Here is a 14,011-nt window from a genome sequence, read left to right on the forward strand (position 1 = left end):
ATCACCGAGATGCCCAGATGAAGAGGTGTAAACGTCAAGCAATCCAACAGATTGATATCTGAAACCACAGATGAGGCTGAGGTAGGGGTTTGCATGGCTGGAACACTACAAGAAGGTCCAACTGCAGCACGTGGAGGCCGCAGTCTGGTGAAGATGGACGCAGACCAGTCACCTCCAGATCCTGGCCTACAATCAACATCGGTAACGACCGGCCACATGAGTGATTGTAAGTTCCAGGCAAACCATTAAGGGGTTTGTACTGGGGTTTTGTTGGTCTAATAAACTAACAAGTTTGGGTTGAGCCAAAGCCTGTTTGTTGCATGCAATTTAGTTCTTGTAATTCCTAGGTCCAAGAACCAGTGTAAGGCGGAGGGGAACAGAACATCTCACAGAGGGTTGAAGATCTTTGGAATTCTCTACCAAAGAGGGCAATGGATGCTGAGTCATTGAATATATTCAAGGCTGAGATAGATAAAATTTTGGCCTCTTGGGGAATCAAGGGATATGGGGATCAGCAGGAAAGTGGAGTTGAGGTTGAAGATCTGCCATAAGCTGATTGAATGGCGGAGCAGGCTCGAGGGGCCGTATGGCCTACTCCTGCTCCTATTTCTTATATCCTATGTTCTTATGTTGAAAGCCACAATTGAATCTGCTTCCACCACGCTTTCAGGCAGCGCATTCTAGATCATAACTACTCGCTGCGTAAAAAAGTTTTCCTCATGTCGCCTTTGGTTCTTTTGCCAATCACCTTAAATCTATGTCCTCTGGTTCTCGACCCTTCCGCAATGGGAACAATTTCTCTTTATTTACTTTATCTAAACCCTTCATGATTTTGAACGCTTCTATAAAAATCTCCTCTTAACCTTCTCTGCTCTTAAGGAGAACAACCCCAGCTTCTCCAATCTAACCATGTAATTGAAGTCTCTCATCCCTGGCACCATTCTAGTAAATCTTTTCTGCACCCTCTCTAAGGCCTTCACATCCTCCCTAAAGTTTGGTGCCCAGAATTGGACACAATACTTCCAGCTGTGGCCGAAGCAGTGTTTTATAAAGATTCAACTTCCTTGCTTTTGTACTCTATGCCTCTATTTATAACGCCCAGGATTCCGTATGCTTTTTTAACGGCTTTCTCAACCTGTCCTGCCACCTTCAAAGATTTGTGCACATATACCTCCAGAGCTCTCTGTTCTTGCACCTCCTTTAGAATTGTACCATTTAGTACTTTGAATCACAGTAAGAGAGGAGATAGTTGAGATACTGGATGGGCTAAAAATTAATAAAGAGGAGGTACTATAAAGGCTAGCTGTACTTAAAGTAGATAAGTCACCCGGTCCAGATAGGATGCGTCCTAGGTTGCTGAGGGAAGTAAGGGTGGAAATTGCAGAGGCGCTGGCCATATCATGCTTAGATATGGGGGTGGTGCCAGAGGATTGGAGAATTGCAAATGTTACACCCTTGTTCAAAAAAGGGTGTAAGGATAAACCCAGCAACTACAGGCCACCCAGTTTAACCTCCATGGTGGGGAAGCCACTATTCTGATGATTTTCGAAGCCCCGGGCAGACCACCTAATGAGCAACTAATAGATGCTGATGGAATCCTGATTATCATACACAGTTGCTGTTAAGTGGGGAAGTAAAATAGTCACTACAAACATCTTTGTAGGTCTCTGTTATATAGCTGGCCAGTGTCACTGTGATTGTTGGACTATGCATTACAGTAAAATTTAATATAAAATTCTATCACATTTTTACTGTGCATGTTCAAAATTCAATTCTGAGCAGACTACTGATATTTTTAGCACTGGCTGACAGAATTGGCTGTGACTATTAGACATTCCAGTATTCCAAGGGTTAAAGGACTGCCAGTACTGCTACAAGGTGAAAGGTTAATTTTAATCATAGTGGGGCTTAGTGCACAGAAAATGTATTAAATGTGAGTTACATTGCTGTGCTATTTTTAGCACTCTCTTTGGAATGCGCGATTTTACTCCGTGAGCTTTTTGCAAGGTCTGGTGAATTACAACGATCGCTCAACTGCAGTGACATTCAATATGAACCTGCAAATCGGTTCTCAAGCAGACGGTAACTAGCTGAGCAGCCACTGAGCCGGCAGAAATTGTACACAGCAGACAAATCGGGTGGCGGAGTCCAGTGCACTAATGGGCCAGAATTTGCTGGAGCGGGGCATCTCAAGGCATGACCCGTTTGTCACGTTTTTTTCCTCACCCTTCAGTTCAAAAACTTTTTGCGTTGCAAATTGCTGGAAGTGCGAACTGATAACGGGGCATCTGCGAGCTTTGTGAACGATGGCACCAACACTCTATCAATTTAACCAATGAGATTAAAGGATACAGAAAGAAACAGAGGAACGACGGAGAAGGAAATAGGCTGAGTTAGAGTCAAATCAGGATCAGAAAGAGAAATAAAGAGAGGGAAGGATTGAATTGAGAGGGGAGCAGAGTACGCAAAAGCCTTCTTCACAGAAAAAGCCCTAAAAGTAAAGGTGGCAGAGTGGGGTCCCAACATAGTCCTGTTTCTTCAGGACAGACAGTCAACCCACCTGTAAGCAGAGGAGATAGAAGGAGGTGAAAGCCATCGTACATGTGGAAATAGTGCCACTGACCTGCCACAAATGGAAGGATATATTCAGAGGAAGATGTCTGACCTTAAGGAACATCCATTGTGGAGCAATAGAGGTGAATGTTAATCGTTGGATGCTGCAATGTGTGGGCAAAGTACATGACAAGTATGAAACATGTTTGACTGCATAGCTTCATGAACAGTTTAATTAATCTATATCTAAAAAGAAAGCAAAAAAACTTGCATTTATATTGCACTTTTCATCACCTCAGGACGTCCCAAAGCGCATTACAGCCAATGAAGCACTTTTGAAGTGTAGTCACTGTTATAATGTAGGAAATGGGGCAGCCAATCAGCATACAGCAAGGTCCCTCAAACAGCAATGTGATAATGACCAGATAATCTGTTTTTTAAGGTGTTAGTTGATGTTAAATATTAGCCAGGATATCGGGGAGAACTCCCCTGCTCCTCTTTGAACTTGTGCCGAGAAATCTTTTACGTCCATCCAAAAGGACAAACAGGGCCTCGGTTTAATGTTGCATCCGAGAGACGGCACCTCCAACAGTGCAGCACTCCCTGAGTACTGCACCGGAGTGTCAGTCTAGATTTTGTGCACGAGTCACTGGAGTGGGACTTAAACCCACAATCTTCTGACCCAGAGACAAGAGTGCTACCACTGAGCCATGGCTGACACCTATCCAATAAGCTGCTGGAATTGTAACATTAGAAGATACTGGGGGTTAAATTCGATAACCCCCGAATCTGGACACGGGGGTCGCAGTGCGTAATTAAGCCACGCCTGGTCATTCTGATTCGTGCTGCCTGGTCACTTTCCTGATTCCAGCGTGAGTAGCCAGGCCAAGTTGCAATGTTGAATGACTTCTCACCAGTAGGGGGGCCCGATATTGCGTGAGTGCCTCGCACCTCCTAGAGGCAGCCTGAACCTTTATTTGTAAAATATAAGATATGGATTCGCACAGAGTCTGAACGGAGATCAGACATTGCACAGGTAAAACACAGATGCAGGTCCCGTCCCTACGTTTACAAACTGATGAGTTATGTTAAAATATTGAATAAAGGTTGCGCACTAGTAAATCCCACATCCTCCAATCTGCACGCCAGACCTCACCAACCTGCCGTTCTGAGTTTGTACCGGGCCTGTGAGAGAGGGTGCACCAAGGTTCTCTGATGATGCATTAGAGGCCGTGGTGCAAGAGGTGGACAGAAGGACGGACATCCTATATCCGCAGGGGGGCAAGAGGCCCTCCGGACATATGCTCCCGAGGCAGTAGGAGGCAGTAGGGGACGAAGTCAATGCCAGGCACATAGCACCATGAACATGGATGCAGTGCAGGGAGAAGTTCAATGCTTTGACACGAGTGGTCAAGGTGAGTGAGGTCAACTGCCAAGTGGCGTCTCCTACCAATTGCACCACTGGCCGCATCCACTGCTCCACTCACTACACCCCCATCAACCACATACCAAGAAACTCTTTCAATCAGTACTCAACTCTTCCAATCAGATGCTTCCTCTCATCCTCACACATTATCACTGCTGCAAGTCGCACACCCACAACTCAAAAGTCGCACACAGAGGCAGCTATTCAACCATGACAGGCACATCACCCAAACATCCTGCAGGACACTCACTGATACACGTCCCGCTTTCTTGCAGGAGAAGGTGGCGCATAACAGGAGGCAGCACATGGCAGTGGCATTTAGTCCTTTGAGCCTGTTCCGCCATTCAATGAGGTCATGGTTGATTTGTGACCTAAATCCATATACCTGCCTTAGCCCCTTATTCCTTAATACCTTTGGTTAACAAAAATCTATCAATCTCAGATTTAAAATCAACAATGGAGCTAGCATCAATCGTCATTTTCAGAAGAGCGTTCCAAACTTCTACCGCCCTTTGCATGTAGTAGCGTTTCGTAACTTCACTCCTGCAAGTCCTGGCTCTAATTTTTAGGCTATGTCCCCTGGTCTTAGTATTCAAGTATAGGAGACCTCCAAAAACAGGTACAAATGCACCAGCAGCCAGAATCAATAATCCAGAACTAACCTGTAAATCCTGCATGGTCCCTTTAAAAAGAATTGGTGGGGGTCCTCCAGACCGTCCACGATATGTTCAGCTGTTGGTGGTTAAGACAGTGCGTTGGCTGGAGCGTTGAGTGCCAAAATGGTATCTATCCCTATAAGTCAGCGTTACACACTGACCTAATGCATATTCTCCTTAATTTACAAGGTGCCGGCGTTCGTTTTCTGCGCGTGCGCAAATGTCTTTACCAAGATGGCGTCCGGTGCACGTCATGCTAAAAGCATGCGCGTGCATTCCAGAACCCATTTTGGGACCTTAGGAGGCTGTGTAGTGCCTACAAAATGGGCGCTACGCAGCCAAATTTATTGCCCACTATAAAGATTGTTGAGAAGTATTGGGGCAGGCCAAAAAGTGAATCCTAGAAGGATCCAGATGAGAAAGATTAATGACCGACTTTGATAAAAAGAAAGAACTTGTGGTACATGTCATGTCCTCAGAATGTCCCAGGACACTTCACAGTCAGTGAAGTACTTTAATGTACACAAACAATAGAAATTCAGCTGAAAAGAGTCTTAAACTATCAAGGAGGCCACACACAATGATGAGGCTGCAGCAAAATGCATTTGCGGCATGATATCCATTTATGCAATGCATAATCTGCTGTTCTTCTTGCAGAAGAAGGTGGTATCTGATACAAAACAGTCCTTCAGGACAGACCGTTTGATAAATCACCTCTCGAAAAGGTTGAGTTCCTCAAGACATGACAACATGTCAGTTATTCTCTTATAATGTCACAACATCTCACTGCTGGGACCGAAACCTACAGACTGAAACCATCTGAGGAAAGTGTCTCGTCAGACATGTCAATTTTAGTTACTGCACTTCAGCACATTCCTGTATAAAGCTGCATATTCATAAATAGCTGCTCTCAACAAAGCGCAGGAACAATAGGCCAACTTTTAATTAAGATCTATATAGATCTCAATGACACATCGTTTAAATAAAAACAACAAGTTGAAACGTGTCTCATAGTACAGGTGATAAGGAGAGCTTGTGCAGAGCCTAAACAGTACAATTCTGTAGTAAAAATGCTACACACAGGTGAAAGAAATATCAAGAGAAATTCAGACAGAATACTGAGAAACGCGAATTGTGGACAATTTGCCCGGATGTATTTAGAAGAATTTGAATTGGATCTTTCATACCGAGAACGAGTAGCAAATCCAAAGTGATAATCTGTCCAAGACTGAATTGACCTGATCGCTTTTATCAGAGTTCATCTCAGTCAGTTTAATTAGGAATCAGATCCATCCAGCCCTTTAATAAGTATCTGTTGTTCATCTGTCTAAGGAGGAAGAGGAGAAGGATCAGAAGGACCAGCCAGAGATGCCAGGGTGACGAAGCAATATAGGCAGTCTCTGGCTCATGCTTACTGGTACCCACACCTTCCCATCTGCAGATCTAAGTAGATTGCTTCACTCTGACCCTTCACCAAAGCTTGAGAAGGCTGAGCTTCCCTCACAAATCAATGACTAAGTTAACGCAGGCGCCAGACAGTTGTGAGCAACATATTAAGATCTGAGCCTACTGCCAAATGAGTCTTGCCACCTTGGATTGCTTTTAGCAGCAAACTCAACTCATTTTGCTAACAATGAGCTTTTCTCCACAACTGCCAAGACTTCCATTTGGAGATCTTTCTGCTACTCCTTCATACAGGGACTCCCTCACGTTGCCCCAAATCATTTTGTGCCTTTTCAATATTAACCTCCTACTTCTCCTACAATGGCACAAGACTCTGTAATGGCTGACTTCAGAAGGGGCCTTGGGAAATTGAGATGGTACTCTCTTGATTTTGGATGTGCGCCACTTGCCCTTCAAGAAAAAAGTAGAGAGAGAGTGAAAGTACTTGGTAACATATGGAATGCAACCCAGGTTTTAGAAGGCATTCTTTATTTGAGAGGAGGGGTGAGGGGGGTGGGGGAGATGGGACTCACTGCCAAGGCCTCCTTCTACCAGAGCTCAAGAAGCTAGCTCTTCTTTTGCTGCATTGTGGACAGGAAGTTCTCAACTGAAGAGTCTTAAAATTTGTAGGCTCAGTGCCATAAGGCAGCACTAGCCTCAGATATTGTACTGAGCCACTTGTTATAGACACAAAATGGCTGCCTTGGCCCTTTCAGCTGCTGCTGCAACACTGGCTTTTTCTCTCCCTGAAGGCGGAATGCTTATGGAGAGTGCTCATAGTTCCAGGAGTCCGCTATGAATATATAGTGAAGATGCACCGAGGGAAACGGGTCATGTTTTGGGAAGGTTATACCAGAATTGTGATTTTGTTGCTATTTCAGTGCTGAATGCATCCACAGAGGACAAACATCTGAACTCTGTCAAAGTGCCAGACAGATCTTTGATTATCTGCCTGGCTTAGTTCAATGATCTCTCAACAACTGCCTCAGAATTAAAATTCATATCAGTGGCATAAGGGATGTTTTTAAAGTAATCAATTGATTGAGTTTGATGATTGAAATCAAAGTGGCTCAAACTCATTGAACTTAATACCAAAATCAAAGTCCTTTTAGTCCCAGTATTAAAGCCACAAAGCCCTTGATGCTAATGTAGCAGATAAGAGCATTTAACCGCTTTTACATTCCCTCAAAGATTACCTCTCATTATACTATACGAAAAACTTGTTCTTTCTGATCTACTGTCGAGAATTAACTGCCTCCAAGTCCTGAAAGGATGATGCACACTTAGCTGCTAACGGAACCACAGGCAGTGATTCATTCCATCTCACAGATATCTCAGGGACGGTGTGGAGCCTCGTTAGGCGAGAGGGCGCATCAGAGATGTGGCTTCAGTGTTGTAGGCCTGATTCTCCAACCCACGCTTGCCACTAATGAGGCTCATCACCAGCAGGGCAGCCTCACAAAATGAACCTCAAAGAACCAGCGGCAGGTTTTTGTTTTCGGACACAACCGTTCTAAGGGCGATGCACAAAGCTCGGCCATATCTCAGAGTCAATTTTAGACTTCAGTACTCCCGCACGGAGCTTCACATGCCTGGAGCACTTAAGGAAGAAAGCTTACATTTATAAGCTTACATTTATAAAGCACCATTCCTGTCCTTAGGATGTCCCCTTTCACATCCTTTGGATGTCCCAAGGCACTTCACAGCCATTGAATTACTCTTGAAGTGTAGTCACTGTTGTATTGGAGGCAAACATGGCAACCAAGTTGTGCACAGCAAGGTCCCACAATCAACAATGGAATAAATGACCAGCCAATCTGTTTTTTGGTGGTGTTGGCTAGAACACTGGGAGAATTCCCCTGCTCTTCACGGACTGACATGGAATCTTTCACACCCACCCTGAGAGGGAAATCGTGGTCTCGGTTTAACGTCTCATGCAAGATACAGGGCCTCCAATAGTGCAGCACTCCCTCAGTACTGCACTTAAGTGTCAGCCTAGATTTTGTGCTCAAGTCATAGAGTCATAGAGTTATACAGCACGGATAGAGGCCCTTCAGCCCATCGTGTCCGCGCCGGCCATCAAGCCCAGTCTAATCTAATCCCATATTCCAGCATTTGGTCCGTAGCCTTGTATGCTATGGCATTTCAAGTGCTCATCCAAATGCTTCTTGAATGTTGTGAGGGTTCCTGCCTCCACAACCCTTTCAGGCAGTGAGTTCCAGACTCCAACCACCCTCTGGGAGAAAAAGTTCTTTCTCAAATCCCCTCTAAACCTCCCGCCTTTTACCTTGAATCTATGCCCCCTTGTTATAGAACCCTCAACGAAGGAGAGAAGCTCCTTAGTATCCATCCTATCTATGCCCCTCATAATTTTGTACACCTCAATCATGTCCCCCCTCAGCCTCCTCTGCTCCAAGGAAAACAAACCCAATCTTCCCAGTCTCTCTTCATAGCTGAAGTGCTCCAGCCCTGGTAACATCCTGGTGAATCTCCTCTGCACCCTCTCCAAGGCGATCACATCCTTCCTGTAGTGCGGCGACCAGAACTGCACACAGTACTCCAGCTGTGGCCTAACCAGTGTTTTATACAGCTCCATCATAACCTCCTTGCTCTTATATTCTATGCCTCGGCTAATAAAGGCAAGTATCCCATATGCCTTCTTTACCACCTTATCTACCTGTTCCGCCGCCTTCAGGGATCTGTGAACTTGCACACCAAGATCCCTCTGACCCTCTGTCTTGCCTAGGGTCTTCCCATTCAATGTGTATTCCCTTGCCTTGTTAGTCCCTCCAAAGTGCATCACCTCGCACTTTTCCGGGTTAAATTCCATTTGCCACTGTTCCACCCATCTGACCAACCCATCTATATCGTCCTGCAGACTGAGGCTATCCTCCTCGCTATTTACCACCCTACCAATTTTTGTATCATCAGCGAACTTACTGATCATACCTTTTACATTCATATCCAAGTCATTAATGTAGACCACAAACAGCAAGGGACCCAGCACCGATCCCTGTGGTACCCCACTGGCCACAGGCTTCCAGTCACAAAAACAACCTTCGACCATCACCCTCTGCCTTCTGCCACTAAGCCAGTTTTGTATCCAAAGTGCCAAGGCACCCTGGATTCCATGGGCTCGTACCTTCTTGACCAGTCTCCTGTGCGGGACTTTATCGAAGGCCTTACTGAAATCCATGTATACCACATCCAATGCGTTACCCTCATCCACACGCCTAGTCACCCCCTCAAAAAATTCAATCAAATTAGTCAGACATGATCTTCCCTTGACAAAGCCATGTTGACTATCCCTGAATAATCCTTGCTTCTCCAAGTGGAGACTAATTTTGTCCTTCAGAATTTTTTCCAATAATTTTCCTACCACTGATGTTAGGCTCACTGGCCTGTAGTTCCCCGGTTTTTCCCTACTCCCCTTCTTGAATAATGGTACTACATTAGCGGTTCTCCAGTCCTCTGGCACATCCCCTGTGGCCAGAGAGGTTCTGAATATATGTGTTAGAGCCCCCGCAATCTCCTCCTTTGCCTCACACAGTAGCCTGGGATACATTTCGTCCGGGCCTGGGGATTTATCCATTTTTAGGCCTGCTAAAACCGCCAATACCTCCTCCTGTTCGATGTTAATATGTTCGAGTATATCACAGTCCCCCTGTCGTATTTCTATGTCTACATCGTCCTTCTCCATAGTGAAAACAGATGCAAAAAATTCATTTAGAACCCCTCCTACATCTTCCGGCTCCACACACAGATTGCCATTTTTGTCCCTAATGGGCCCTATTTTTTCCCTAGTTATCCTCTTACCCTTAATATACTTATAAAACATCTTAGGATTTTCCTTTATTTTGCTCGCCAGTGTTTTTTCATGGCCCCTCCTTGATCTCCTAATTTCCTTTTTAAGTATCCCCCTGCACTTTTTGTAATCCTCTAGGGCTTCCTCCGTCCTTAGCCTTTTGTATCTGCCAAAAGCCCTCCTTTTTTTCCGAATCCATTCTCGTATATCCCCTGACATCCAAGGTTCCCTGGAGTTCTTGGAACCACCCTTGACCTTTACGAGAACATGTTGCCATTGTATGGTCTCAATCTCCCTTCTGAAAGACTCCCATTGCTCCGTTGCGGATTTTCCTACAAGCAGCTGATCCCAGTCCATTTTGGCCAGATCCTGCCTTATCCTATTAAAATCGGCCTTCCCCCAATTTAGAACCTTTATTTCCGGCCCCTCCCTGTCCTTTTCCATGACCACCTTAAATCTCACTGAATTATGGTCACTGTCACCAAAGTGCTCACCTACTAGCACTTCTTCCACTTGGCCGGCCACATTCCCTAGAATTAGGTCCAGTACCGCCCCCTCTCTTGTAGGACTTTCTACATGCTGGCTCAAAAAGCTCTCCTGGATGCACGTTAAGAATTTTGTACCCTCTAAGCCTTTTACACTCTGAGTATCCCAGTTAATATTGGGGAAGTTGAAATCCCCCACTATTATTACCCTATTATTTGCACAATTTTCTGAGATTTGCCTACATATCTGTTCCTCTATCTCCCCCTGACTGTTTGGGGGTCTATAGTACACTCCCATCAAAGTGCTTGCCCCCTTTTTGTTTTTAAGCTCCACCCATATGGCCTCATTTGAGGAACCTGCTAATATATCATCCCTCCTTATGGCAGTAATTGATTCTTTAATTAATATTGCGACCCCCCCTCCTCTTATACCTCCCCCTCTGTCTCGCCTGAAGATTCTGTACCCCGGAATATTGAGCTGCCAGTCTTGCCCCTCCCTCAACCATGTCTCTGTGACAGCAACAATATCATACTCCCATGTGTTTATCAACACCTTCAGTTCATCCACCTTATTTGCAAGACTCCTTGCATTAAAATAGATGCCATCCAGCCTTGCTCTTACATATTTGCCCTGTCTTCCAAGCTGACTTGTTTTTTTCTCAATATTTGGCTGCACATCACCCCCTATTGTAGCTCCACTCTGTATCCCATCCCCCTGCCAAGTTAGTTTAAACCCCCCCCCCAAACAGTGCTAGCAAACCTCCCCGCAAGGATATTTGTCCCGCTCTGGTTCAGGTGCAACCCGTCCGACTTGTACAAGTCCCACCTTCCCCAGAAGCAGGCCCAGTGATCCAGGAAACTGAAACCCTCCCTCCTGCACCAACTCTTTAGCCACGCATTCATCTGTTCTATCCTCCTATTTCTATACTCACTAGCCCGTGGCACTGGGAGTAATCCAGAGATTACAACCTTTGAGGTCCTGCTCTTTAATCTGCTACTTAGCTCCCTAAATTCTTGATGCAGGACCTCATCTCCCTTCCTACCTATGTCGTTGGTCCCAATGTGGACCACGACCTCTGCCTGCTCACCCTCCCCCTTGAGAATGCCGTGAAGCCGCTCAGTGACATCCATGACCCTGGCACCAGGGAGGCAACAAACCATCCTGGAGTCACGTTTACGGCCACAGAAACGCCTGTCTGTTCCCCTTACGATAGAATCCCCTACCACTATAGCTCTTCCACTCTTTTTCCTCCCAGCCTGTGCAGCAGAGCTACCCCTGGTGCCAGTAAGTTGGCTGCTGCTGCCTTCCCCTGATAAGTCATCCCCCTCAACAATATCCAAAGCGGTATATTTGTTTGAGAGGGGGACAGCCACAGAGGACCCCTGCACTGCCTGCCTGCTCCTCTTACTCTGCCTGGTGGTCACCCAATTACTTCCTGCCTGTACAACCTTTACCTGCGGTGTGACCATCTCACTAAACGTGCTATCCACGACGTTTTCAGCATCGCGAATGCTCCATAATGAATCCATCCGCAGCTCCAGTGCCGCAATGCGGTTTGTCAGTAGCTGCAGCTGGATACATTTCCCGCACACATGGTCGTCAGGGACACCGGAAGGGTCCCTGATTTCCCACATAGAGCAGGAAGAGCATAACACGAGGCTGGGCTGTCCTGACATGACTTACCCCTTAACTAATTAATTCAAATTAAATGAATCCCACCAATTTCACTTCAATTAAAAGGCATACTCAAGGGCCCTTGCTGAACAGCAGTCCCCCACTACACAACAGAGACCCTAGAATCCACAAACTCTAACCTTAGACAAATTCAGCAGGAAAATACTCACCAACCAATCACTTACCTCTTTCTTGGTGACGTCCCACTTTGGATTACTTTTTGCTTCTTATTTATCTTAGGTCCAGGAGTTAAGTCCCTGAAAACAAAATATAAAAACGAACCTAACCTTTAAATTCCCTCTACCCCCCAAAAGGTTAGAGGAGGTGGGAGGGTGGGAGTCACTACTAGTGTGGTGTCTCGGGTTTAGCAACCGCTCCACCTATATACGGGTACCAATGAATTGACCCCGCCCCCTGCCTTTGAAAAAGCACGCGAAGCTCCTTCCCCGCTGGGGAAAAAGACTCACGTAGGTGAGTTTAATTACTCCCCTCAGGCCTCCGCTGCTCCCTTTATCGACTCGTCAATCACCTACCCGCTGTCCTGTGACGTCAGAAGGTTGAGGGTTCAAGCCCCACACCAAGTCCTTGGTGTGGGGCTTGAACCCACAACCTTCTGACTCGGAGGCGAGGGTGCTACCAACGAGAATTCAGATGAAAACCAGAAATTCATGAGGATGGGCACTCAAATCTCCAGTGTGTACTCCTGGAGTGTGAAGCTCTATACTGGAAGCAGCAAGACGAAAATTCATTCCTTTTTTTCGCAAAAGATGGGCAAAGCCTAGTTTAGGAATCCCTATTTTCTCACCTTTAGTTAGTTCCCTTGTCTATGCACAATCTTCCTCAGTCAGTAGGGAGAACTATTGTGTCTATGGAGATACCCACAAGCTGCAAGGAGGCCCAATCATGCAATGGAAGAAAGGAATCCACTTACCACTCTCCCCGAAAGAGATTTCAGAAACCAAGATTCAATATGATCTTGGGCACCTTAGCGCTGGTTTTCAAATTATGGGATATTGAATCCTAAAAAAGCCCTAATGTGCACAGCTCTTGATGATACAGCATTTGATGCACCTCAGGCAATTGGAGCCTGGGCATCAATTGTACGACAGGCAAACAACGGAGCTCCCAATAATGCTAGTGCTCCATATTGTTGATGCTTAGTCTAAGGACACTGCCAGGCACAGGCAGAGTTCTTCCCTTCAGTTTGCTACTTGCTCTTAAAGGTACATTGCTGATTTTGGTATATCTGTTGATATTGATTTTGGTGGAATGAAAATCAGATTGGTTCTATAAAGGACGGATGATCTGCTCCGTTAGATAACACCCAGGTGGTGAAGACAAAAATCTACTCCATGGTTTCTCTGTTACATTGCTGTTATTGGACAAAGGACGGCAGGAAATTTCTTGGAGCCTTCCTGAAAGCTTCTTAAAGCTAATGGCATTGGTCAGCTGTTTCTGTTTATGTAAACAGTGAGGAGAAATCAATGGCAAAGTACCAACCTGCACTCAGTAGACAATACATCAAACCAATCATCGCCATTGACGACACTGAACTGAATGATGCAAAGGACTTCACCTATCTGGGAATCGTGCTTTCTTCACGAGAAAGGCCAGTTACTCCTTTGGAAGACAAAAAAAATAGGTCTGCGGTTAACACGGTATCAGCTCTTATACTAACTCAAAGTCCAACACATAGTTATGATCTCAACTTTCCTGTCTGGTTTTGAAGGCCGGCCACACTACCAGGGTCACATTAAAACGCTGACTGGTTTAACTTGTACCATCTCAGATCCATCTCAATTGCCAGGGCCATGTCACCAATTGCGAGATGTTGAAACGTAGAAAATCAAAAAAAAACATCGAAACAAAGTTAATGAAAGCTACGTTCAGTTTTCTGAAGAATACTGTCAACAACGACAGGGAGGCAACTAAGGATATTGTTTGCATGAAATTTTGGGCAGCAATTTC

The sequence above is a fragment of the Heptranchias perlo genome, chromosome 23 (assembly GCF_035084215.1).
Source record: "Heptranchias perlo isolate sHepPer1 chromosome 23, sHepPer1.hap1, whole genome shotgun sequence".
Taxonomy (NCBI): Eukaryota; Metazoa; Chordata; class Chondrichthyes; order Hexanchiformes; family Hexanchidae; genus Heptranchias; species Heptranchias perlo.